At 40.5% G+C, this 24,526-nt stretch overlaps 1 long non-coding RNA gene across 2 annotated transcripts in view; it reads right to left on the bottom strand.

Annotated features, from left to right (window-relative positions):
* The window catches only part of LOC134174439 (uncharacterized), a 30,158-nt gene extending 6,035 nt beyond the window's left edge, over positions 1-24,123 (bottom strand). Inside the window, exons 1-2 of one of the 2 annotated variants that reach the window (XR_009968647.1) lie at positions 23,776-24,123; positions 17,852-17,920 (exon numbers count right to left, since the gene is read on the bottom strand). This is a non-coding gene — a long non-coding RNA (uncharacterized LOC134174439). Of the gene's footprint in view, positions 1-17,851; positions 17,921-19,583; positions 20,399-23,775 lie in introns of those variants that run through there. The other variant, XR_009968648.1, reaches the window with a different exon arrangement.
* Between the last annotated feature and the right edge of the window lie 403 nt (positions 24,124-24,526).

The following is a 24,526-nucleotide window of genomic DNA, read 5'->3' as shown; positions in this document are numbered from 1 at the left end:
CAAGACTTCACTTTGTTTGTATTTTTAGGATTAAGAGTTCCTGAAAATAAGGTCCAGAAAGCATAGATGGAATAGGCAACTTTAGGACCCTGACTGGCACTCACACATATGAAATCTATCGTAGCTTTGACCTAAAGCTAAATGTAGTAAAGATTATGTTCACATACAAGCATGCATCCAAAGACATCATCCCACCCTCCCACCCCCAACTTAGAAAATTATATTCTTCTGCATTGAACCAGTTCATGGCTGCAAGCAGAAACACATAGGAAGAAAGCTTCCCCTACGCCGTGTCATTAACGTGTATCTTTGGCTTCTTCATCCAGGTCAATACAAGGTTTCTGTGCCCATATGAAATATGCTTGCAGCTTATGTAACACTTCATAGGCTACTATTTCCAGTCTGTTTTTTCCAGAGTGCTTCTGTTGGAAATAAAATGTCACACACATATGTGTACGTGCAAACATTATTCCAAGACTATAAACCTCCAAGTACTAAAATGACCCTGAAAAGACAATTTAGCTCATAGCAAGCCTAATAAATAATCACACCTATGTTTGGACTGGAGCAGCAAACAAACAAAACACCACCAGAAAAAAAACCACCACAGCTCTACTAGTCTGTGACCACAGCTTCCAGAAAAGACCTTCCAAAACCAGGCAAGGTAATAAAGCTATCAAACCTGGCACTGGAGATTACTAATAAGAAAAATGAGACGGATACTAATCTATTGCAGTACTTCATTAATTAGATCTTCAACTTGTAGAGCACAATTTGCAGGAAATACTGTGCAGTTCTGTAGAGTAATTTAAACAAAGACAGCCTGTCAAAATCCATTTGTTTGGCTCATAATTTTCTTCTCTGCTTTTATTCACCCATTAATTGTTATAGCAATTTCCAAGCACAAATCTACTCCAATTTTCAAACTGTATTTGCACACCCTAAAGTACACAGACACTGCAAACTGTATGGCCAATACAAATCGACTATCATATGTCAGTGCAAGGGAATAAAACATAATTTCAGGCTTCCTGAAGCCTGTTACTGAAAATCTTCCCCTAAAAATAAACAAATAAAAACCAGCAGGCCAGGCACTAAAACAAGATAGGACAACTCAAACGTCAATAGCATTTATCTGGAATCAGCTTCCTAGAGCTAACTTTGGCAGTGCTCTTTCTTGGTTTCTTTTCTGATCCCCATAAGGGTAAGAAACATGCTAGACTCATCTATCATATTCACATACTTGTGCCTCTGAGGACCAGTGAACTCCATTCCTGGTCATGCTTATGCGTGTGCAAGCTAGAACCATATGACAAACATGCATTGCACACACTTCCATCCTCCACTGCTTGTCCCACCCAAAGGGGATAGGCATGACCAACAGCCACACCTACAGACCGTGGCTATTTAGCTCAGGCTGTAAAGAAATGCAGCTTCCTTCTCTGAATACAAATTTTTATGGTGACTACTCCAACACAGTAATGCAATTCCTAGCAGAATCACTCCAGGCCTTCTCATTGGATTGTTTCAGACAAACCCCTTGTCTCCCTGCCAGACACTGGCAGAGCAGTATATATGTCCTGGATGCTCACTTCTAGAGAAGGGGAGCCATCCTTCTCTGTAAGGTCAGAAGGCTTAAACAAAGAAATGAAGGTCTTCAACAGTCACTGACTGAAGGCACAACACACACAAACACACGCAATCCCCTGAAAACAAATCTCAAATGGGAAATGCATGCAGAACTGCAAAATTTTGAGAAAAGCATTATTTCATGAGACTAGATGAAATTAGGGTTCATTTTTTGATGTATTATGGAGCAGGATGAAGGAAAGTGGTTGTCTAAAACAAGCTATCTGTTTAAGCATTGATTAATCCATCCTCAAACAGTACGTTTAAAGTTCTAATTCTTAAGCAAGTGCACTGTCAACCTTACTGCACTTAGAAGAATTGCTTGACCATAGCTGCGAGAAGAATTATCAGAAGAAAACTTTTCAGAAGTTATTGATAAGACCAATAACAAGAAAACCTACCTCCACCTTTTATTGATTAATTTCAACTAACTTTTCCAATTTTTAACACCAGGAAGGATTCAAGTTGCAGAAATTCAATACTTCTTTAGCGAGGCATCACTGCAAGGATGCCACTTTCCAACTCATAGATTGTCACCAGCGTAATGTCACTGACATCTGTAATTCCCATTTGAATCACACAGGATCCCAAAACTATATTATATGTGGCACTAGAGAGAGCTGAGTGTATTCCCAGTTAAACCTGAAGATTGACAAAGATGCATGGTATGTACTGCTCATTACAAAAATGCATTACTCATCTAAATCTGTCATGGAATGATTCATAAGCAATTCATTTGTAAGCTAGGCAAAAACTGTCCCTGTTCAGAGTTCGTTTCTAAATTTAGATTCCACAGCAGTTAGCTTTAAAAGAAATATTAAATCAGTGATGGGATGTGGAACATTATTCTTTTAGAGAAAAATAAGAGGTTGTCTAGGGATTCTAATTCAACAAGATATGAATGAGTATAACCAACTTTAAATACTAGGAATATTTTTGCATCCCTGTTCCACTAATTAAGAAATACCTTTAGCTGAAGCTGAATTGAAGAGTCCTGTTAGCTGGAGCTAATAAGGCCAAGCTAGTTTCTACAAGACTAAACACATTAGAACTTTTTCTCTGCCTTGGAAACAGCAAAGATTCAGCTTCACAGTCTTGCCTCCAGCAATACTTTACATAACTGCATTTTATAAAATGTCGTCAGCTCCTTCAGTGCCTGTAAGGGAATGCCATAGTTCTATGTTTGTCACACTTCTTCTGACTACTTACCAAAACAATAGGAATATCATTAACTTGATTGACAGCATATGGATCAAGAAGGGTTAAACTGTTCTTTCCACAACTAGATCCCACAAGTACATCCAACAACAACAAAAAAGTTTACAAAACATCTTTTATTAGATTCAAATTCCAAAGCAGACTTCAGCTTTTCCTTGGGATGTGTGTTACAGATTTTTCATGAACTTCATGTCAAAGGATTTTATTGTTCCTTGAAATTGGTGTATGGACAAAAATTTTCTTTCCTTCTGCATACATGGACTCCAATGAAACATTCCCATTCAACAAGGAAATTGTTTACATTCAGCCCACTTTATTGGCAATAGAAGTCTTAAGTTATACTTTACTTCCTTAGTACTGTTACTCTCCAGAGCCATAAGATTCCTAAGTATGAACCTGACACCACTGAGGTTTGCGAGACAGATGATCAGAAATTACAGGCTGATGAACAGAGATTCCCTGATGACACTAAGTCCCACATAGGAGCTCTAGCACAAGACTGCAGACATTCAGCATAAAGTTGTTTCAGTCCTAAACTTCTATATTTCCCATTGTAGAACAGAAACCTCAGCAGTCTTGGAAGACCCAGCTCAAAATAGAGCTCTTGGTATTTTTCCTTTTTTATTTTTAAGGTTAGTTTGGCTGTCCTTGCTGGATACAGGATATAGCACATTCCAAAACATCTGACTTAGTCCCTCTAAAATAGATATTTTTTCTGCTGGAAGAGGCATTACTTAACACTTTTGGAAGCTAATTTTACTATAACATTAAGTACTTTGTCCAAATTTAAACACAAGCGTGAACTGGAACAAAAGGTTTCAACGATAAGTGGGTATTTTGGGAAAAAGATGTAATGATTCATTAATAATTGTACTCTGATAACACTGTTAGGAAATCCATGTAGGTAAATAGAGATACTATGATTCCATATTGCCAGCAGAGTGCAGAAATAAAAGAGAGAGCAGGGAAATTGCATCTGAGAAAGAAGTCAGAAAAGTGTATTTATGTGGCCTTTTATCCCTGGCAGAAAACATGGTGATCTGAGAATTCATCTTAGCAGTCTTATTAGCTCCCAGTCTGCCTAAAATGCACAGCACAAAGTGGAAAAATGTGTATAGCTTGCAGAGAAAAACAACATCTTGTTTCACTAAGATCTATGTATTGCCAAAGGACAGTGACATTAAAAAACAGGAAGATGGCCAACAGCAGCCCCTATAGCAAGTTTATGCTAAGAGCTTGAAGGTTTGTGAGCAACAGAGAAATTCAGCAAGTAGCATCTGTTTCTTTGATTTTGTATTAAGCATTTTCTAGTAATAAGCGAAATGAACCAAGCCCCAGCACAAGTCATATCAACTTCATGGGTTTTCTCATGGAAAAAATAATATATGTAACAGGTCCGATATCTCAAAAAACTGAGAATAAAACTCAGAACTATGTCAAGGAATGAAAGAAAGAACTTATCTGATCCTGAATAATCCTCTCCACATACAATTCATAAAGCACAGTGAATAAAGCATATGCAGTTTTCTATCCAAACTGCTTCCCAAGGCAAGGCGCCTCATGAATCCAGCAGACAAATACGTGCAAAGAGCTGTTTATTCTCACTCTAATTCTTGCTTTTTTCATATAATAGAAACAAGCACACTGGCATGCTAAGGGGTCCAGAATGGTGATTTATTTAAACGTTTTATTTGTGAAGCTACATATCCACTCAAGAGCCAAAAGCAGCATCATTGTAATGGTTGACTTCATGATCTTATAGGTCTTTTCCAACTTAGTTGATTCTACGATTCTGTGATTGTCTTTCACCTCACAGAGTATGAGCCAAATCCTCTCTAGTTTCATGCCTCAAATTCATTCAAAACTTGTGCCTGAAAAAAACTCCAGTTCCTTTCATACTCAGCATTATCCCCATCAGTAGAAAAGAGAACACAAGACCCAAGACACTGTAAAAATCACATACTGATGATACAGGAGTCAAATATTGTACACTGTTCTTAAGACCAGGAAGAAGAGCACCTGGTGAGCCAGTATGCTGAGCCAGTATGCTGCTATTGTGCATTTTCATAGGGCTGAAAGACAGACCAAAGGGCAGTTGGTGAGAAGAATCAGTGGTGGAATCAGTGGTGGAGGTGGCACGGCATTGCAGTGCAGAGATCTTCACAAAGGCCAAATAGCCTTCAGCTGCTCAGCTCAGTCACTCATCCCAGTATCATTTGGTTTCAAAATTCTATAAGAAAATATATACTCACCACAATTTTCAAAAAGAGAGCAGGAAGGGGGAGGAATAAACAGCCCAAGCTCATGTCATACATAAATTGTCAGAGTCCCATGTCTCTAAGCTGCAACAAATATGAAAAAAAGAATTAAACTAAGAGAGCCTAAATGAACTAAAATTATTACTGTGGCAGAGGAGAACATATCCATTGCCAAAGGCAAAGAAAGAGTTGATGAATGATGCAACTAGAGCAGCCGAAAGATAAATCCCTATTCCCCACTCAAAATCTTTTTTAACAAATAAATTAGTAATGACTTCAAAAGCAGATACACCTGTGCTGATCTAACAGGGATGACAGCAGACGATGTTAGACAGGACTGGGCAGAATTCAAAATGTCATGTTGTGTACAGTCATAAGGAAAGTGAAGTGTTACTGCTTTTGGTGCTATGAAATCCTCAGGATTCGCTGTTGCCTACTGATGCCCTTTGCAATGGGCTTTCATTTCTCTTACTCTTTTCATTCTCTCTTTTGCTAGCTTAAGTATCACAAGATAGGAGCTAAACTTCTTCAGATTGATCTTCTTTCTAGACCTTATGAACCAAACACAGGCACTAAACAATTGCTACATGAAACAATAGGCTGCTGCTCTCAGTTCCAGCCTCTCCCAAAAACAACATACTCCTCAAAATTAGTTTATCTGCTTTCAAAGAGTAGCCCTTTTCATATGAAAAGGACAGATGTACATTTATACCACTGGATTTTAGTTTTTGATGCCAGTGGGTATGCAACCAAGCTTTGCAGAAATGAAAGCCTAGCTGACTTGTTTAATCCACCCCATCAATATCCACCTCACTCCCTGCTTTCTATGCTTGTAGGAGGAAATATGCAGACAGGCTACTCTGTCCTTTCCAACATCAGAGTGAAATACGTGGTACAGCCTGTCTTATCCATCAAGAAGTTTTGCTTAACCTGAAATTTATTCCTCAAGACAACATTATCCAAAGGAAAGCTTACTATCTTAATTGAAAAAGATAAGAGAGCATAGGTGGGTTTCTAACATCTCCTATATCCCCCAAAAGACAAAATGTTACATTCAGCTTAAGTAGGTTATAGCTTCCAGGCTCCATTCATCTAATGTGATGTGAATTAGAGATAATTCCCCATTCTCTGGATTGTTGTGCAGGAATATAAATTCAGTTTTCATAAGAATTCACTGACTGCTAAAGCCATTCAAACTGTCTATGATATCAATGCTACTAATCATATTTCCCCTCCATGTCCCTCCCTCTCTTTTCCCTTGAAAAATCCAGAGAGACACTTCTATATCAACATTAAATGAATTTGCTGCCCAGAAGCCAAAATGTGTTCTTTTATACTTGGCACTCACAGAGTAGTGAGAAATAAGAATAAACGAGAGCCATTAATTAAATCTCACAGGGAACCACATTGCTGCAAATGGAAAAAACAACCTATTTTTCCTATAACTACTATTTTGTGCTAAATGCATCATAATTGCTATTCAAGATGACATTAAGAGTTTGTTTTTCCAGCATGCACTTTCTTCTTATTTGTGATCAGACTGCAGATTAAGTCTGATTCTTTGCATCCAAACCTAAGCATGAGTTTTCCAAGTCATGGGTATGCCTGCAGTGCAAGTGTGACTGCAGAGCCCCAAGCCACAGGTGAAGCAGTGTGGTGCCAGTGGACCTCCAGCAAATGGCTTCATAAACAGAGTCACTGCCAACAGGCTTGCAAGCCTTAAGGCCTTTTCCAGGTCTGGCCATACCAGATAAAAGTATGATTTTGATTGAAAGCCCTTCAAGTTGAAACATGATTTTCATTTACCTAATTGCAAGGCTTCCCATTTCAAAGAAGCTACAAAGTAAATTTTTGTTGAAATACCAAAAACTTCAGGTTTGTTTTGTCTTCATTTAGGTAGCTGTCCCAGTGCACTTTCCCTCCCCCTCAGCTGATCAAAGAGAACACCCTGAACATCTTAAAAATCACACCTTGTGTGAAACAGCTTTTCTTTTTTTTTTTTTTTTTTTGTTAAATGAAGAGAGAAATCCATGAAGAGAAGACTCAGGGGGACTGTAGTGCTCTCTACAACTACCTGAAAGGAGGTTGTAGTCAGGTGGTGGTTAGTCTCTTCTCCCAGGTAACAAGTGATAGGACAAGAAGAAACAGCCTCAAGCTGTGCTAGGGGAGGTTTAGACTGGATGATAAAAAAATGTTTTCACCAAATGGGTGGTCAGGCATTGGAACAAGCTCCCCAGGGTACCGGTGGAGTCACCAACCTTGGAAGTATTCAAAAAATATCTAGATGAGGACCTTAGTGACATGGTTTAGTGGTGGTCTGGGCAGTGATGGGGTAATGGTTGGACTTTATAACCTTAAAGGTCTTTTCAAACTTAGTTGATTCTGTGAATCTATGAAGTTCCAAGCTCATTTTCCTGCATTTTGTTACATTACACATATATGAAACCTTTCTAAACTTGCAACTCTTATTACATAGATTACAGCAGACTGTATAAAACCAAACACAAGACACGATAGAAAGCACCATGAATCACAAATTCTGATATCACAGCCTGTGTTTGGAGCTAAATTGACATTTCTCAGCTTGCTTTTGACAGTGGCACCACTCTTGCTCCCTGTTGCCAGAGTCTGATTATAAAATGTTAACATCAAAAGCCTGGCACCACTATGACCCCTCTATTTATCAGAGGAAACTACAGCTCTCTGCAACCTGCACATCCTTGCTTTGCAACACACAAGGATTACCAACAGACAGCTGCTGAAGACAATCTTTTTCCCACAGGCATGCTCAGCCCTTTTAACACTCCTAATCCCTTAAAGGCTCAAGTCAAGCTCAAATCAAATAAGAAAGGGTATTTAATAAAAGGGAAGATACAAGATCTCCATTCTCCTATTTGAGTATAGGAAACCCAGCAGAGGGAATGCAATCCTCACATGCCTGTAATCACAGAGAAGGCCTGGAAGTGCTTGTGAATGTTGCAACAGCTGCACAGACGTTATGTCTAAACTGTACTTCCCATCTGAGCAAGTAGTTAAACAGCATGATCCTATCCTCCAAAGCAAGTAGGTTTCAAAACCAAGTTCTAATAGATGACAGCCCAAATGAGACAGAAGAAAATCCTCCACTAAATACACACAGCAGAAAGGAACCTCATAGTTTTACAGTGACAGGTATAAAAGAGTCTGTAGCCTTTGGAAAATAATACACAGAAATATCATGTATCAAAGTGACTAGCAAAGCAAAGACACTAAATATGTGTGTATGCCCCCAGCTACACCCATCTAAAGACAGAGCTATCATTCAGTACACATGCACACAAAAATAGAAAATCCTATCACATAGTCTAGCATTGTGTATACATACACATATGTGTGAATGCTATACCAAACATAATCTTAGGGGGTATCCCCATCATTCCAATCATCTATTTCTGTCCTTCCACAAGCCCAGAGGATGGACTTGCTTATTTTTCACTGCCTTAGGGCTTTCTACCAGAAACTTACTTCTAAACCCCTTATTCAACAGACCCCAATGCACTTAACAGCCCTTGAATTTCTCTCATCCATTGTGTATCTCTCTATATTTGCCTTCACAGCCCTTTACAGCAAGTGGTTCTATAATTAATGCTTTGTCTTACATGAAGAAATCCTTTCTTTGCTTTAAACCTTGTGCCATCTTGTTTTCCAGTTCCAGTCACCATTCTTGGTTTTAGACACAGCTGTTTACATATATATCACATACATACATACACTCTTTTCTTTTTCATAATACCTTTATTTTGCTCACACATGGGAGCCACTCCATCTCTCCTAGCTCAGATAAGTCTTGAGACCAATAAGTCTAAGGAGATTGCAGACTTGGTATCTGGTATCAGAACACTCCACCATTTATGTCCAGTAAGCCTTGGGGCTAACTACAAAATTCAGGTCCAGTTTCAGCCCTTAGTGAGAACACTTCCTACAGAAGGGAGATTTCAGCTGAGGGCTTGGGTATGGGTTCTTTCTGTAAAGTTTCTCACTGAAAAGCAATGTCCTACAAATGGCTCCAGAAGTTCAGTACAGTTTCTCAGCTGGAGATACAAACTTGCACCATCATATGCCCCAGGCAATACAGGGTTTTCTCTTCATTTAGCTGGAATGCTGCAAATGCAGGTGAGAAGATAATACCTAACAAAGGGTAATAAAAACCTGTGCTGTGCAGGTTGCAGCAAGGGCAGAACATGCTCCCTGCAGCTGTCTGGGAAGCCCAGATATTCCTCCCCTCTTTTCTATTTCTGTTTTGTAAGGTGATGAGAATCAGAATAATGTGCTGTATTATGCATGTGAATGTGCATACGTGTGAATGTGAATGATTCATAGAGACAGAATGCAACTGCTGTGTTGTTCAACTTTACATAATTTCTAAATACTGTATTTGGGTTTGACTACCAAGCAGTTCAGGACTGATGTTTTCAGGGAATTATGAGTAATTCAATATGCTTTTCCCTGTGTGTACAGCTCAGCATTATGTGGGCATTGGTGCGGTGTTCATTGTCTACCATGCATTAAATCTGCATTTAGCCCAAGGATTTATAATGCAGTAACTCAGTATTGAAAGATTTGTTAGAATTAAAAAACTTGTAATTCAATTAATGACAAAGTACCATTGATTGTCTTAAATAACCCTTCCCTTCTTACAGTTACTCTGGAATAACAAAAGGGTTGATCATGTCACACAGAACAAAAAACCTTCCATAGCCAATTTTTCTACAGGTCCATAGATTAACCTTTAATGTCTGGCAAAGCAGCATTTTACATGACAACATCAATTTTGTCAACACTTAAGTAACCAAAACCAAAAACATTCCAGTCAGTCACAGCTTGTAAAAATGCAATTCTATATACCCTGAGCTCTCTTCTAACCAAATTATAAAATTATACCGATAAACTTCAAAAATATTCTCAGGCTTTTATGTGCTCTATAATTTAACAAAAAACAGTGACTTTTCAATAGGTTGATCTAATTATTTTTAATAATAATAAAAAAAAAAAAGAGGGAATGTAATTCCATTGAAGGATTACATAGGATAGTTTTGAAGGGTTTAGATTTTATTTTTTTTTCATGTGCAGAAAGAATATTCTCTGTCAGAAGAGAATCAAAGTAATTCCTAGTAACTTACTGATTTCAGGGCTATTTCTACTGAATTCTGTTAGGTTTATCCCTCATAATGTGATTCCAAGAGATTTTGCAACAAGGAATGGTAAATGTTTTTGTTTTTTGTTTTTTTTTTTGCACCTAAGAAATGGTTTGCAAACAACTACATTTATCGGACAGTAATCCACAAAACCACCACCAGGAGATAACAGAAAATGATACTGTAATGTATTCAAATCTCAGTGAAATTGCCATTTAAGCAGTAGTTCTATTTTTGGTTTTCTTTCCTTACAAAATAGTATTTACAGCACATTGCAGTGTGGCCCTTGAGTCAGTGGCCTTCTCCTTGATCACACATACTGCCATAGAGGAAAGACGGGTTTTTCATGTTCAGCAGTGACCTAATCCCAAAGCAATTTTCCATCAGTATGAATGGAAGTAGCATTATTTCATTACCAGTTTGAATGGGAGTAGCAGTAGGCCAACGATATGTCAGGCAAAATTAAAGATTATGAGCTAGCTGCATCTGACCACAAGAGTGCTGAAAACAATGTGAATGCAGAACCATAAAGTCTAATTAAAGTCTTAAGTACTTAAAGGTTGATTTACTTCACCAGAATGATTTCATTCTCTTAAAATTCTCTGCATTTCTTTTATTCTTACTGCATTTACTTAAATGTTTTTGCAAGCCAAGAAAACTGCCATTTTCATGTTGAAAATGTTGAAATGTGAAGCTTTCAGCAGTTGAAATCTGTTTCTTAAAGCTTCTTCCACAGGGTAGGGAAGGAAAAAAAAAGGGGGGGGATCAAATCAGCCTTTCCCACACAATTCCGGTTTTGACAAATTGGCATTTCTAGATGAAGCATGTTCTTCTAAAACATCCTGTTCAGTTCTATTTAAATACATAAAAAATGTGAGCAGTGAAACTATGTGATGAAGTATATTTTATCTGGGACTCAAATCCTGAAATATTGAGCACGGCTACAAGAACCTTATTCAATAACAGCACCAATGAGACAAACCAGACAAAATTGTTTTTTGAAGTTGTGAGGTCGATTGCTTGGAAAAAGTACCTGCATTGCAAACAAAATCATTTCTTTGTCATTACTTCTCTTGCAGAGGTGTTCAGAATATCTAACTGCTATTTCAAGTAAAAGGGGGTGAAATAGTGTGGTTTAAACTTGATAGTGTGAAGCTCACTGCCGCCGAAATACAGCCAATTTAGGATGGTGTTACTTACACACAGCTGGGACAATATAAACAATTATATTCATTTCTTACAGCTGAGATCTCATTATGTGCTGCACAAAATAACATCCACAATTAGCATAAGACTGGTTACTGTACCTTTTTTTTTTTGGATGTAAATTCGTTCTCCAACAGACAATTCTGGAGAGTGCCATAAGCCAACCAGATCCATGAGGCTTCATTTAAATAATCAAACACTGAATAGACTGAAATTTTAATTCTCAAGCATTCCTATTTTTTCCCCTCAGAAATGCATGATAGAGAACATAATCCACAAAATCTACAAAATTGTAGATTTTCATAATTTGCTACCCTTCACATAATTTAATAACAATGTTATGAATTAATTTGTTTTACAAATTTACTTAATTGTATGCTTACTGCCAAATGCTTTAAAATTGTAGCAGGCCTGTGTACATCGATGAAAAGATCTAAAAACAGGAAACCAAGGGGACATCAAGGAATACAAAGCTTAAAATGTAAAATTAAAACATTAATTTAAATTTGTAATAACACAGGTGACGTATGTGACAAAACCAATGTAAGACAGATATAAATATTAACAAAAAAAAAAAGCAACAAAACAACAACCTTAAGTCAAGTAACCGATTCTTATTCATGTCTCAGATAACAGACAGTAAGCAGCCGTCAGCAGAGTCTTTACAGCAATAAAGGTTAAAGAAAGTCCAGGTAAATACTTAGCTGTGGCAGCAGCTGACTAGAGACCCATTTGCAACAGTTGAAAAATGCCAAGAAAGATTTTCTTAAGCTTTCTGAGGATTAAAAGAAAACGTAATCAACAGGGGAAACTCAAGCCCTGTAATGTAGACGTGGTAGTACGATAACAGGCTAAAAACGAGGAACAGAAACACAACCCTCTCAAACCAATATTGAATAACAAGCTTCAGCACACCTTCATCTTCCCTGTATGCAAATTGCCAGATACATGCTGTTAGATACCAAATCTATGTACATTCAAAACCAATCTGTGTGTCCAATTGAAGCCAACTAAGGTAATTCACCTCCTCTCTCTAGAAGATTGCCTAAAGAGTCAACAGTATAAAGACAACAGATAGGAATTATGGGCATCAAAATAATTGGGGGAAAATCATTGAACATTAATGCAACAAAACTAAATAAATCACTTCTTGGTTGTGATACGCAGATAGACTCCACAACTGGTTAAAGTTGTAAAGTAGGTATGCTTTTATTCAGCGCTGAGACGCACGGGGGATAGCGCTTCCAAAGGCATGAGTGCCTCAGTGTTGTTTCCCTCTACATTTATTCTCTAAAGTTATATATATTCATGAGGTTGCCCAATACGCCTATACATATTCATGTCCTATCCCCACTTCGTATTATAATGAGCCTGCGCAGTGCCCCCCCCCCCCCCCGGGGTCATGGGTGAGGGTCTCAAGATGAAGTAAATGGGTCATCCTCTTGTGAGTAGGGGTCTTCAAGATGAAGTAAATGAGTCTTCCTGGAGCGTGAACTTTTCACCTCTAGCCGTCACACATGCTCTTTAGGAGTCTGGTCAAAGTCCAAACCATGAAGCTGGTCTTCACTGGAACTAAGTAACTGTTCCTCCCCCTTATCAGTCTGTTTCTTCCCCTTACCAGACTGTTTCTCCCCCTTATCAATAGCCTATTGTCCTGGTACTGCATGGCAAGCTTGACAGGTATTTGCAAACAATGCTTTCTGTTAAACAGGCAAAATTCCTTTATCCCCCCTTGTACAACCCCCCTGTACATTGGTCAGCCCTCTGCATCAGTTGCTTCTAGACAGCCTCAGTGGTTGCTGAATACAGCCCACAGCTGATCTGCCCTGATCTCAGGTTACTCTCTCCTTATTTTTCTGTTGAGTTTAGGCAACAGAAGAAATCCCAGACGGGGGGGGGGGGGGGGGGGGGGGGGGTATAACTTATACATGTCTGAAAAGTGCTATCGAATTGCAATTGCAAGCAATTGATTAACAAGGTGTTGCAAAGCCCACATCAATAAACTGAGATAAGGAGTTGTACTTGCCCCCCTCTCATGGGAGGGGTCAGATACCAGCAGATAAATAGCATTAAGAGAATTCAGGTAATTGAGTCTGGTTGCAACAATGACAAATGTAAGAAGACAAGGATGTTAGTCCCTCTCACACCACTCAACATCATAAAATGGTTTTGCTCCAATTTTGGGACTCATAACATCCCTGCTCTAACACGAGCTTCTTTGATGCATTAGCACATAGACTGTATAAGTGTATGTATTCTGTATATACACGAGTCCAATGTATTTTCCTAGCACATGTAAAGCAGGATCGAGAGCATAACATAGCCAGCACGGTGTCTCTACTAGACAGGAAGCAGCCTGCGTTGCCACCTAACCCGATATAAACCTCATGGCACTCATTTTCATATTTGCCATTCTTTGCTGTTGATTATAGTGCAAACAATTAAATTCTTCATCTCAATTCCTCAAGCAACACTGTCCACACGATCGGCCAGGGAAGCTGCACAGTATTATTTCAACCCACTTATTGCAGCACTTGCATGCAGCAGGGAAAAACCCAAGTGTGATCGGGATTCAGACTGTGGTGGCAAAACTATTAATGTTTTAAGAGGCATGTTAATATTATTAAGAGGTGTGGCTAAATGAAGGTGTTACTAAAAGAAAATCCCCTTCACCTAAAAGCTATCAATGACCAGAGAATGCTCTCAACTCCCAACTTCTAAACAAAGCCAACCTAGCATGTGCTACCCTAGGCTCCAACAAGAGCCATCTCTCCATAGCTTCATGGTTAGAATAGCGGCTGCTAACAAGGTAGTTAAGGAGTCTGCACGCCACAGGGATGGATACCTGGCTTTGTTACTGATATTACTGGGGTTTTTCTCCTATTTCTTCTTTCTCTGACACAGTATATAGGCTGGATTTGCAATCACTTGGCAGCAGCGGGGAGGCGCCTTCCAAATGCTGTCTCACGATGATTGGAGTTAATAAAGCTTCTTTCTGTCTGACCTGTCCTAAACCGTACTTGCTTCATTACACAGTTGGAGCTCCCACATTCTCCGACAAGATGTTATCACTCTTTAGAAATGGTAATGTATGCATTGTTGAAATTCATACATAAATTATTGATACCACAACTGATTGAAAATTCACCAGATAAACTACTCATGATTATTATTATGTTGACTATTCTTTTTGTGTGTGAATTATGTACCTCTGAGAATAAATTGCTGGTACTTGAGAGAGAGATCACTGAACCAGTATAATCTTTACTTGATATGTGTCCCGGGTTCAGCAGGAGCAGTCATTTTTTCTCCTTCTTAGTAGATGGTGCAGTGTTGTGTTTTGACTTTCGGCCTGGGAACGGAGCTGATAACAATGACGTTTTAGTCTGACCAAGGACTTTGTGAGCCTCATGCTCTGCCAGGGAGGAGGGGAAGCCGGGAGGAAGCAGAGACAGGACACCTGACCCAAACTGACCAAAGAGGTATTCCATACCACAGCACGTCATGCCCAGGATGTAACTGAGAGTCACCTGGAAGGGCTAGTATATGGCGGGGTTGGAGGAGGTATTAGTTGGTGCTTGGTCAGGCTGGGGGGGGCAAGTTATCAGTCAGCTGGTGGTGAGGTGTTTTAATCTTTTCCCTTGTTATTTCCTTTATCATTATCATTATTATCATTGGTGGTAGCAGTAGTGATTTGTGTTATACCTTAGTTACTAAACTGTTCTTATCTCAACCCGTGGGAGTTGCATTCTTTTCAGTTTTCCTCTCAGTCCCTCCTGGAGTAGGGGGAGGGCAAGAAAGGGGGAGTGAGTGAACAAGTTGCCTGACTGGTTTTAAACCACGACAGTTCTTTTTGGCGCCCAACGTGGAGCTCAAAAAGTGATATTGACAGATCTGACCAGATTAATAGTCACTCCTCACAATGCTGATTTATTGGCTCTCAAAGTTGTTTCTCTCATCTCACAGTTTCAGAATGTTGTAACTTACTTAGAGCTGGTATTTGCTGTGTTAGGGTCTATCAAGTGTGGGGCTTGGGCTAAGGTTCTTGTCTCACTGTGCTTTATGGCAATGACTTGTAATACGGGGGGGCTCCAGCAGCACGGCAGGACGGACGTGGCCTTGGACTTGTACCTGGCCGTCCGGCTGCTCTTCACCGGCCTGGACCTCGTCCTCGCCTCCATCTTTGTGAGGCTGCGGGGACCCGAGGGGGAGCGGCCCCGGGAGCCGGCGGCTGCCAAAGAGGCCCGGGAGAGCGGCCCCGGGGACCAAGCGGGAGCGGGGCCGGAGGCCACGGTGGGACGGCTGCCGGTGGAGGAGGTCGGGACGGTCGAGAAGCGGGAGGAGGCGGCCGCCGAGCAGAGGGAGAAGGCAGCGGAGGAGCCCTGCCCCGCGGCCGAGACCAGCCCCGCGACGGCCGAGAGCAGCCCTGCGACGGCCGAGAGCATTCCCCGGCAGCCGCCCGCCGAGCCCCAGGAGGATGCAGGAGACCAGGCAGCATTTCCCGGCAAGGCGGAGGAGGAAGAGCTGGACTCAGGAAAAGAGAAGCTGGCGGTGGGAGAGCCGGCAAGCACAGCAGCTACACCAGCCCCAGTGACAAGTACAGCAGCATCAACTGAGAGTTCTGAAGGTTTTGAATGGCCTTTGGGTACCCTTGGGACCTGCCTGCTGATTGTGATGGGGATCAGCATGTTGGCACACAGACAGACTGTGTTTTACCCACCACCATTTTGTCTGATCTCAAAAGTTCAGCAGTCGGGTTTGGGTCTTGTCTTTGGTTAGACGATGATATAGGAGGACCAAGAGGTTTTCCCCAAGGCTGGACAGCCATGAGTGGCAGGGTGTGTGGGACAGTATGGGCAAGTATCTAGTCCACTGGGCCCCTCCAGTGCTTTGGAAGCATCAGAGATGAAAGGCAGCTGTATGGAGTCCCCAGCAACAAGATGCAGAAACTGCTGAAGGGGACAGTGAACTATCTTGAGCCTGGTGGGCCCATGGCAGTTCAGGCTAACAGAGCAGAGCTGCAACATAGAGATGGACTCATGATCGAGGGGTGGACTTAGCAATGGACACTATTGCCCAGATTATTCACGAGTGTGAACACTGCACACAGGCTCTCCTGCTCTGAAAGACTGTTACAAGAGATGGAGCCTGACATCATGGACCAGATGGACTCAGCAGCCTTATAGGGACTGGTCCATGCACTAAGATAAGAGTGCACTGAGATAAGAGTGATGGTATATTGAAAATGTGGGATCCGAGCATGACGTGAATGGTATGAAATAAGGGGTGGATACTGTCCTGGGTTCAGCAGTAGTAGTCATTTTTTCCCCTTCTTAGTAGCTGGTGCAGCGCTGTGTTTTTGACTTTCGGCCTGGGAACAGAGCTGATAATTCTCAAATGTTTAGTCTGGCCAAGGACTTTGTGAGCCTCATGCTCTGCCAGGGAGGAGGGGAAGCCGGGAGGAAGCAGAGACAGGACACCTGACCCAAGCTAACCAAAGAGGTATTCCATAGCACAGCACGGCATGCCCAGGATGTAACTGGGGGTTACCCGGAAGGGCTAGTGGACTGCGGGTGTTGGACTAGGTACTGGAGGTATCGGTCAGTGCTTGGTTGGGCTGCGGGGGGCGAGTTATCAGTCAGCTGGTGGTGAGGTGTTGTATTCTCTTCCCTTGTTATTTCCTTTATCATTATTATTATTGGTGGTAGCAGCAGTGGTTTGTGTTATACCTTAGTTACTGGACTGTTCTTATCTCAGCCTGTGGGAGTTGCATTCTTTTGATTCTCCTTCCCACCCCTCCTGGAGTAGGGGGAGGGCAAGAAGGGGGGGAGTGAGTGAACAAGCTGCCTGACTGGTTTTAAACCATTACAACATGTCAAAATATGGCAAGAAGTTTATACCAATTCTTCTGTGATATAGGAGTGTATATCTAATTGAGGACTTGGGTTTAATACTATCATTAATATTTTGTAAATTACTTACAGGCCAAGGTAAATAAATGCACATTGCAGTCTATGGGAAAGTCAGAAATTAGTTTCCATAGACCTGCAAAATAAGTTTGACCTCATTCTAACCCTCACATTATGGTCACTTCTGTTTGAGCAATCATCCTTTTTATATGAATAATCTAATTCCAGTAAGAGCACATTACTCTGAAGAATATAAATGCACAGATGTAGGTCTCTCTCTACTTAAGTATTACAATAACTAATGTTACAAAAGAAGCTTATTTTCACCTTTAAGGTTTCCAGAATTAGCAAAAGACAACAATATATCTATATTCAGATATTTTTTCTCTTAAATATTTTTATAGTAAAAGCAATATCTAGGCTTCAAAGATTTATTTACTTTTTTTTTAATATTCACATGTGTAAACATTTCTGGTGCAGAGGTAAAAAGCTGGGCAAATCAGCAATATTCTAATTTGCTGGACAGCTAGAAAACAATCAAACACAAAACCAGTTTGTATCATAGCAACCTGATTTACCTTACCCAGAATAAAAAAGGAATTTGCTTCCCAACAATTTTCTTCAACGTTTAATTGAGGAAGGAGACTAAAATACATACAAGCTAAGACTCAAAATACTTAGGAGACTTATCATTAAAAGGAATATGGCAAGGGATAAATTTCTCTTAAGATTCTCTAAAGAACAAAACACTTCAGTTTGCTTAGTCTTCCCTGAACCCTTTCAGGAATACTGCCAAAGATCATCAAACCAGTATTCAGTAGACAGACATTTCAGTAGCCACCACATGAATTTATTCCTCATTCATCCACTTGGCCTCTCTTTCAAAGGAACCATCTCATCAGTTGCTTCTGAACCTCTCATTTAGCAAACTACGTGGGCATAACTGCAGCCACTTTGTACTAATATGTTCCAACATGCTGGAAAGGTGTAGTTCTGGCCCAAAATGAACCAAGCATTCTGCCCTTTACAGCTTCATCTAATAGTGTGCAAGACTATTTAGCACCACACTGAACAGGAACAGAATCCTATCTAACCTCTATCTCATCCATTTATCCTGCAGCCACAGGAACATCAGTGTGGTGTCAAGTTAGCTCAGGATCCTTAGTACCCTTAAAACAGAGGTTAGAGTAATTTGCTGAGTTCAGACTGCAGCAGCAGACAGCTCATCTAGCAGCTGCAAAGAACAACAGACTCTTTAAATGAATTATTGTATCTAATTGGCGCAGCCTGCAAGATACTGCAGGAAAAAACTTCTAAATATATTCACTACTGATCATATTAGGAAAAAATAAGAGACACGATAAAACAAAACATTCAAATCCAGGTTAGTTTTTCCAGAACAAATGTCCAATGTTCTTAATTTGTTTCTAAAGGTGTATTACCAATTACTTCATGCAAACCCCCCTGAAGTAATCATTTTGCCTGCGGCTATAGCAACATGAGTACTGAATTGTTTAAGAACTGGACTAACAAACCCACCGACCAGACCTCTATGGCGCTGCCCATGGGTTCTCCACCAGCCTGGCACACTTCTCAGCTCTGCGGATACTCAAGCTGATCCTTTTCATATCCTCCTCCTCTTCCCCACCTTCCCTGCCTGTTTTTCTGTAGCACCACTCCAGCCACACGAGCTGCACTTCCAGGTCTCAGTTGCTTCAAAATAAGCCCCTCTGAACCCTGTTTTACCATACCTGAGGATTCCCCTGCTCCCACCACCCTGCATTACTCATTTTCCACCCTGTCCACTCCTGCCTCACTTCACTGTGGCCTGTAACCACTGCTCCTGGTTTCCAGCTCTCCCCAGACGGCTGGCAGCAAGCTAGCAAAGGTGCTCTTGCAGCCTTTTTCCAGGTGGATCCCATCAGGATCCTGCCTAGGCCTCGCAGCCCTGCCATTGACATTCACAGGGATACACAGCAAGGCTAATGGCCCCAGAGCTAGTCAAGCTGCACAGCCTCTCCACAGCATCCTGGGCGCCCAAAAAGCACCCAAGGGAGCAGCAGGGGTTCACTGCTACCACCCTCACTGCAGGGTAGCTCCAAGGTCTCCACAGACAGGTTCCACCCCTCAGCAGCTGCCAGTTCACCAAGCCTCCATCACACCTGTACATCTGCAGGAGAAGGAGCTACCTTCCACAAGGGCCAAGCCTCTGCCATTTCAGGACTGTCTGTACCAAGCACAGCTGCATAGTGGTGGGGGCTCAGGCAGTGTCTCCCCAGGTCTTCCTTGAGGATCCTGTCAGTCTCTATACCCCCTTCCCACTCTGCCTGCCTACCCGCTCGCTCAGCTCCAGGCTTCTCATACAGCACAGGCCCTCACAGGCCAAGGTGCTGCAGGGCCAAGGCCTCCAAGGCAGCTGTCCCAGATAGCACCAGACAATTCCTGGTGAGGAAAGCCCCCTCTCATTCCCATTAATTTCAGCAGTGCTGTACTAGACTTGGAAAAGCCATGGATTTGGGCAGGAGCTGGGGTATTGATCACCTTCAAGATCAGCCTCCTTCACTTCAAAACCATTTAGAGGGGCTGGTGGCATCCTCCAGCTCCTAACCTGCTGATGTAGTTTCAACGAGTCAGTGTGCATCGCATGGCTGCACTTCCCCGACAGACACCCTCAGCTTGGGGCTACCCACAAGGTCCTTTAGCACCAGCTGCACAAGCCAGCAATGTATTAGTCCAGAGATTTTTACTGATACAAATCTTCCTCTGAGGTAATTTGTCTGGATCAAGTTTTGCCATGTCAATTTTTAAACTTAATTAACTGTGGTCTCAATAAAAGCAAGATTAGGAACATAACGATTAATTAGATCCTTTTAGGTAAAGCAGTGGTTGAATTAGCTAAATAAAAACAGCAGAGAAGCTGGCAAGATAACACCCTAATGATGGATGTAGGTTTGTCCTACAAAAGCAAATGCAAGAAGCATTATGCATTAGCACAACAGAAATAACTGCAACATTAATCATTGGAAGTGTGCAAGTTATACACAGCTGCTTTTTATACAAAGGCATAGCCTTTGTATAAAGGTAATGACACCTTACCCCAGGGCAGGGGGGGGAAGGGAAGCTTCAGCCTCTCCATATGATGTTAGAATTTAAGAATTAAATTTATTCAGGTAAGGAATCAGGGACCAGTCCTACTAACCTGTATTTCTAAGATGAGGTATTACATAGATGAAGATAACTCAGATACTTTTTTTCTCTTATTTCTGTGGGAGTAGTAGGCCTTTAGTTATCCAGTACTGCACATCAATATCAATTATTATTGTAATGTTTTAAAGCTGTTCCGAGATTGAATTCTTTTTCTCTGAATCCTGGTTTATTTTTTTATTTCCATATTTCTATAATATATGAACACATACAAAATAGCAATTCGAAACATTCTGGTCACTGGAGAGAGCTCTAGGAAAAGACAAACATCAATATTTACAACAGAAACCCTAGCAGGTCCTTCTTTCAAGAGTTTAGAATTGCATCAATGCAGATTTCTGTGAACTGATATCTGAGACACCAGTTTCTCCCATGTTCCTTCTTAAGTTAAAGCTTTTTTCTCTTTTGCAAATTTTAGTTCTTAAAAAAATGATGTTATCATCTGCTTGAAAAGCATTTTAAAAGCACAGGATATTATGTAGTTATAGAAGAGTTGCTATACAATGGTCAATTTCACAGGTAAATTAGGATTCTAGTTTACAGAAGTTAGGAAGAAACTTCTAAAGCTTAAATACTTTTGAAGGATTTAATCAATCCAATTGAATATCTTAGCATTTATAAACCAGACGACATTGACAAATTGGATGGAGAACATTTCCTCATGTCTGCAAGTAATTGATAGTAACCAAATGGATTTAGCACTGGTCCCAGTAGTCTATTTAGTTCTGCAAAGACCTTGCAGACATCAGTATTCATTTGTCCCTCTTGTTACCTTCCACCATTTCTTTTCTCAGCTTAGCTTGGACTAAAAACCTTCTTGATATGGGTACAATTAAACTAAGTGCTTGACTTCTAGCAAAATAAGACTTCAGCCTAACATAAGTTTTCTTAGTAGTAAGTGTAATTCAAATCAGAAGATAAAAATGACTGATCACTTTGTACATGCAGGTAAAGCCAGCTTTTTCCTGCATTATTTCCCTATTTTACACCATTATTTAGACTTAAAAGATTTAGAGGATAGCTATTTCTTATGAGGTTGATCCACAGTGGTATTTTCTTAACTTTGTCGAAGGAAGTCATCGCACTTTTCTGTTCCAACTCAACAACAGCATCTTGTGAGTTACAGTGGGATGAAGGTGGTTCCAGATGCAGGGGCTACTCATTGTCAAAGGCCTTATTCTTTTTACTAGCCAGAACTAAGATTTATTGGCATTATTGTTGTAGCATAATTATGTCAAATAAGTTTAGTTTTGCTTAATTGTATCTCATATGTATTTAAATCCAGAACGGTTGTGGTAACATCTCATAAGTTGTGAGATTGAATTTCATAGACAAATTCTAAAATTATTGTGTCTAAAAATCAGTGAAATAGACTGACCCCCCCTCCCCCCCCCAAAAAAAAAAAAGAACATCAAGAACATCACAAATCTTTAAATATCCAAAATTGCAGGGTTTGGGGTTTTTTTGGTTGTTTTTTTTTTTGTTGTTGTTGTTGTCTTGGGGGGAGGGGGCGGGAAGGGGAAAAGTAATATGCGTACTACCCATTTTCTTTTATTCACTCTACACAACCAGAACTGTAACTGAGGAGCTGACTCTATCATTTGCAATGAGTCACAATTAAATGGAGGCTGCCAGACTCAATTAATGTGTCAGTTTAGTGCACATATTGTTCTCTCAAACTAAAGTGAGAACAATTTTTTTCCAGGTCCCAGGGGTTTATTGCTTCTTGCTTGTGAAAAAAAAAGCATACTTCACTCGAGCATTTCCAACTCCCGTTGCCACTAACCGTACAGCAACAAAAACCTAAGAAAAGCAGCCTTCTGGGACCCCACACACTAAAAAACATGTTGCTCAAAAACTGGCATAATAAAACACTTGCACATCTGTCAAAAATAAGCTATCTGTCTCAACATATTTTAAAGTTATTGGCTGTTATGCTTTAAATCTGAATAGGTGAGCTTTTGTGTGTGTTATGATGCAGGGTTTTTTTATTATTTTAAGCAATTCTGGTAAACAAGATTTAGCTTAAGTGTTAGACTAGCTCTTACAAGTGAGCACTGGAGTGGACCTTATGATGTCTAATAGGCACTGAATTAAGAGTCAAAAGCACTCTGTAGACAACTATAGGTTTTTCCTTCTCTACCCAGACACATTTCAACCAAACTTAGCACCCTTTGCTAACTGTGGTTCAATTGGCCAGAAGTTCGAACTTGCAGCAAGACAAGCCGCCACTGAACAGACAGAACAAAGGCCCATAATCTTCCTTCCTTTAAGGAACCGAGCTACAATGTAACAATGGGGAAGAGGTCAAAAACCCTATGACTGTACAAGTGTGAGGAACAGGAGCCAGAAGATGCCTTGGCAGTGGTTGTTATGAAGCTTCCCTTCATTCGAAGGCACGGTACAGGACTGCTTTCCAATAACCAGTTTTCAGACCTGGCCATCCAGGCCTGCTATTTACAAAACAGAGGAGCCTGCTTCTCCAGAAAGTCGAAACCACCTCCCATCTTCAGCTGCAAAACACTCTCATTTTCATAAAGCACTTCAAAAGTTACTAAGAGTTTAAGCACACTTACCCACCTGAAAAATAGGAGGGAAAATATTCTTCACTTTTCTAGCCTCTGTTAGAGATATTTGACAAAAACCCAGGAATATTGCATAAAAAGAGAAGGAACTGCCAAATAATCAAGTCCTAGCATATCAAGAAAACAAACTTGCAATTGTAGTTCTCCCCATCAAGCATTTGGCCCTACATTCAACAAGTCCTGCCAAAAGGAGGAGAAGAAAAAAAACAAAACACCCTCCCCCCAGGCTCTTAAAGAGCAGCAAACCCAGCTGCTAGCAATATCCACCGTTACTGATTACTATTTTAAATTCAGCTTTAAGGCAGCCACACACCTGTGATAAGAATAGCTGAAAATTTAGCCACTTAGTAGCACAATTTCCGTAAACCTGCACAATCCTTGCTCCTGAAGAGTTATGTCTAGCTACAAACTTCAGAAGGAAGCTCCCTCACCAAATGGCTAGAGGGGTTTTTTCCCTCTTTTTTTTTTTTGTTTTAATTTGTTTGGGGGTTTGTTTACTTTTAACGGGAGTAGGACTAAGCGCTTGAGCTGATGGCATTATTCTCTTCACCCCCCTTGGCAAGGAAGACAGTAGCATTTCAGTGCCACTTACCCTGTCACTTTTTATTCCTGTTCCTCCCAGCCATATAGACTCCCACTGCTTCCTGCTTGTCTTGTAAATAAGTATTGTGTCTCCCAGCTAATGGTCAGGCTCCAAAGCTGACAATCCATTAACCATCCTTTCACAGCTCTTGAAGCATGTGCCTTCTGCCAACATCTGAGCCCGACCCATTAAAATCAGCTCTTAGCTAAGCACAGATGTTTTCCTGATTGCTTTCCACAGACACAAGAGGACAATGAACCTCACTGCCTGCCTGCAAGTACATTGCCCAAATGTGCACTGGCCTCTCTGTCTGTACATGAATTTCATACGGGAACAGACATGAACTGCAAAAGTGCAATGTATTTGTATTCATAAGCCAACGAAAATCTAGTGGGAAAAAACAAACAAACAAACAAAAAACCAAATAAACAAACAAACCGAAAACCACTACCAAAACCCACAAATATTTTTAAGCTCTCTAAAATCACCCTACATTGCTAGTTTATAATTTATTAAACATTAGAAACTTTCAATATATGGATCTCAAACACATTAGCCCCAGGCAATCTCTTAATATCTATTATACTCCTTATTTCTCATTAAGAAATAGATAAACAGAACATTTTGATATTACCCTGTCACAGTTGGGAAAAGATTTTTACATTAACCGTTTAAATTTTATGGCAGTGTCTGCAGTATTTTCTGCCTTGCTAAAACAACAGAATTAAGGGACAAAGAAAAAACGATTCTGTCCAGAACT

Source organism: Pezoporus occidentalis, unplaced genomic scaffold (assembly GCF_034315485.1).
Source record: "Pezoporus occidentalis ecotype Australia unplaced genomic scaffold, CSIRO_AGI_Poc_V1 ctg60, whole genome shotgun sequence".
In the NCBI taxonomy this organism is placed as follows: Eukaryota; Metazoa; Chordata; class Aves; order Psittaciformes; family Psittacidae; genus Pezoporus; species Pezoporus occidentalis.
This window is presented reverse-complemented; position numbering and strand designations above follow the sequence as displayed.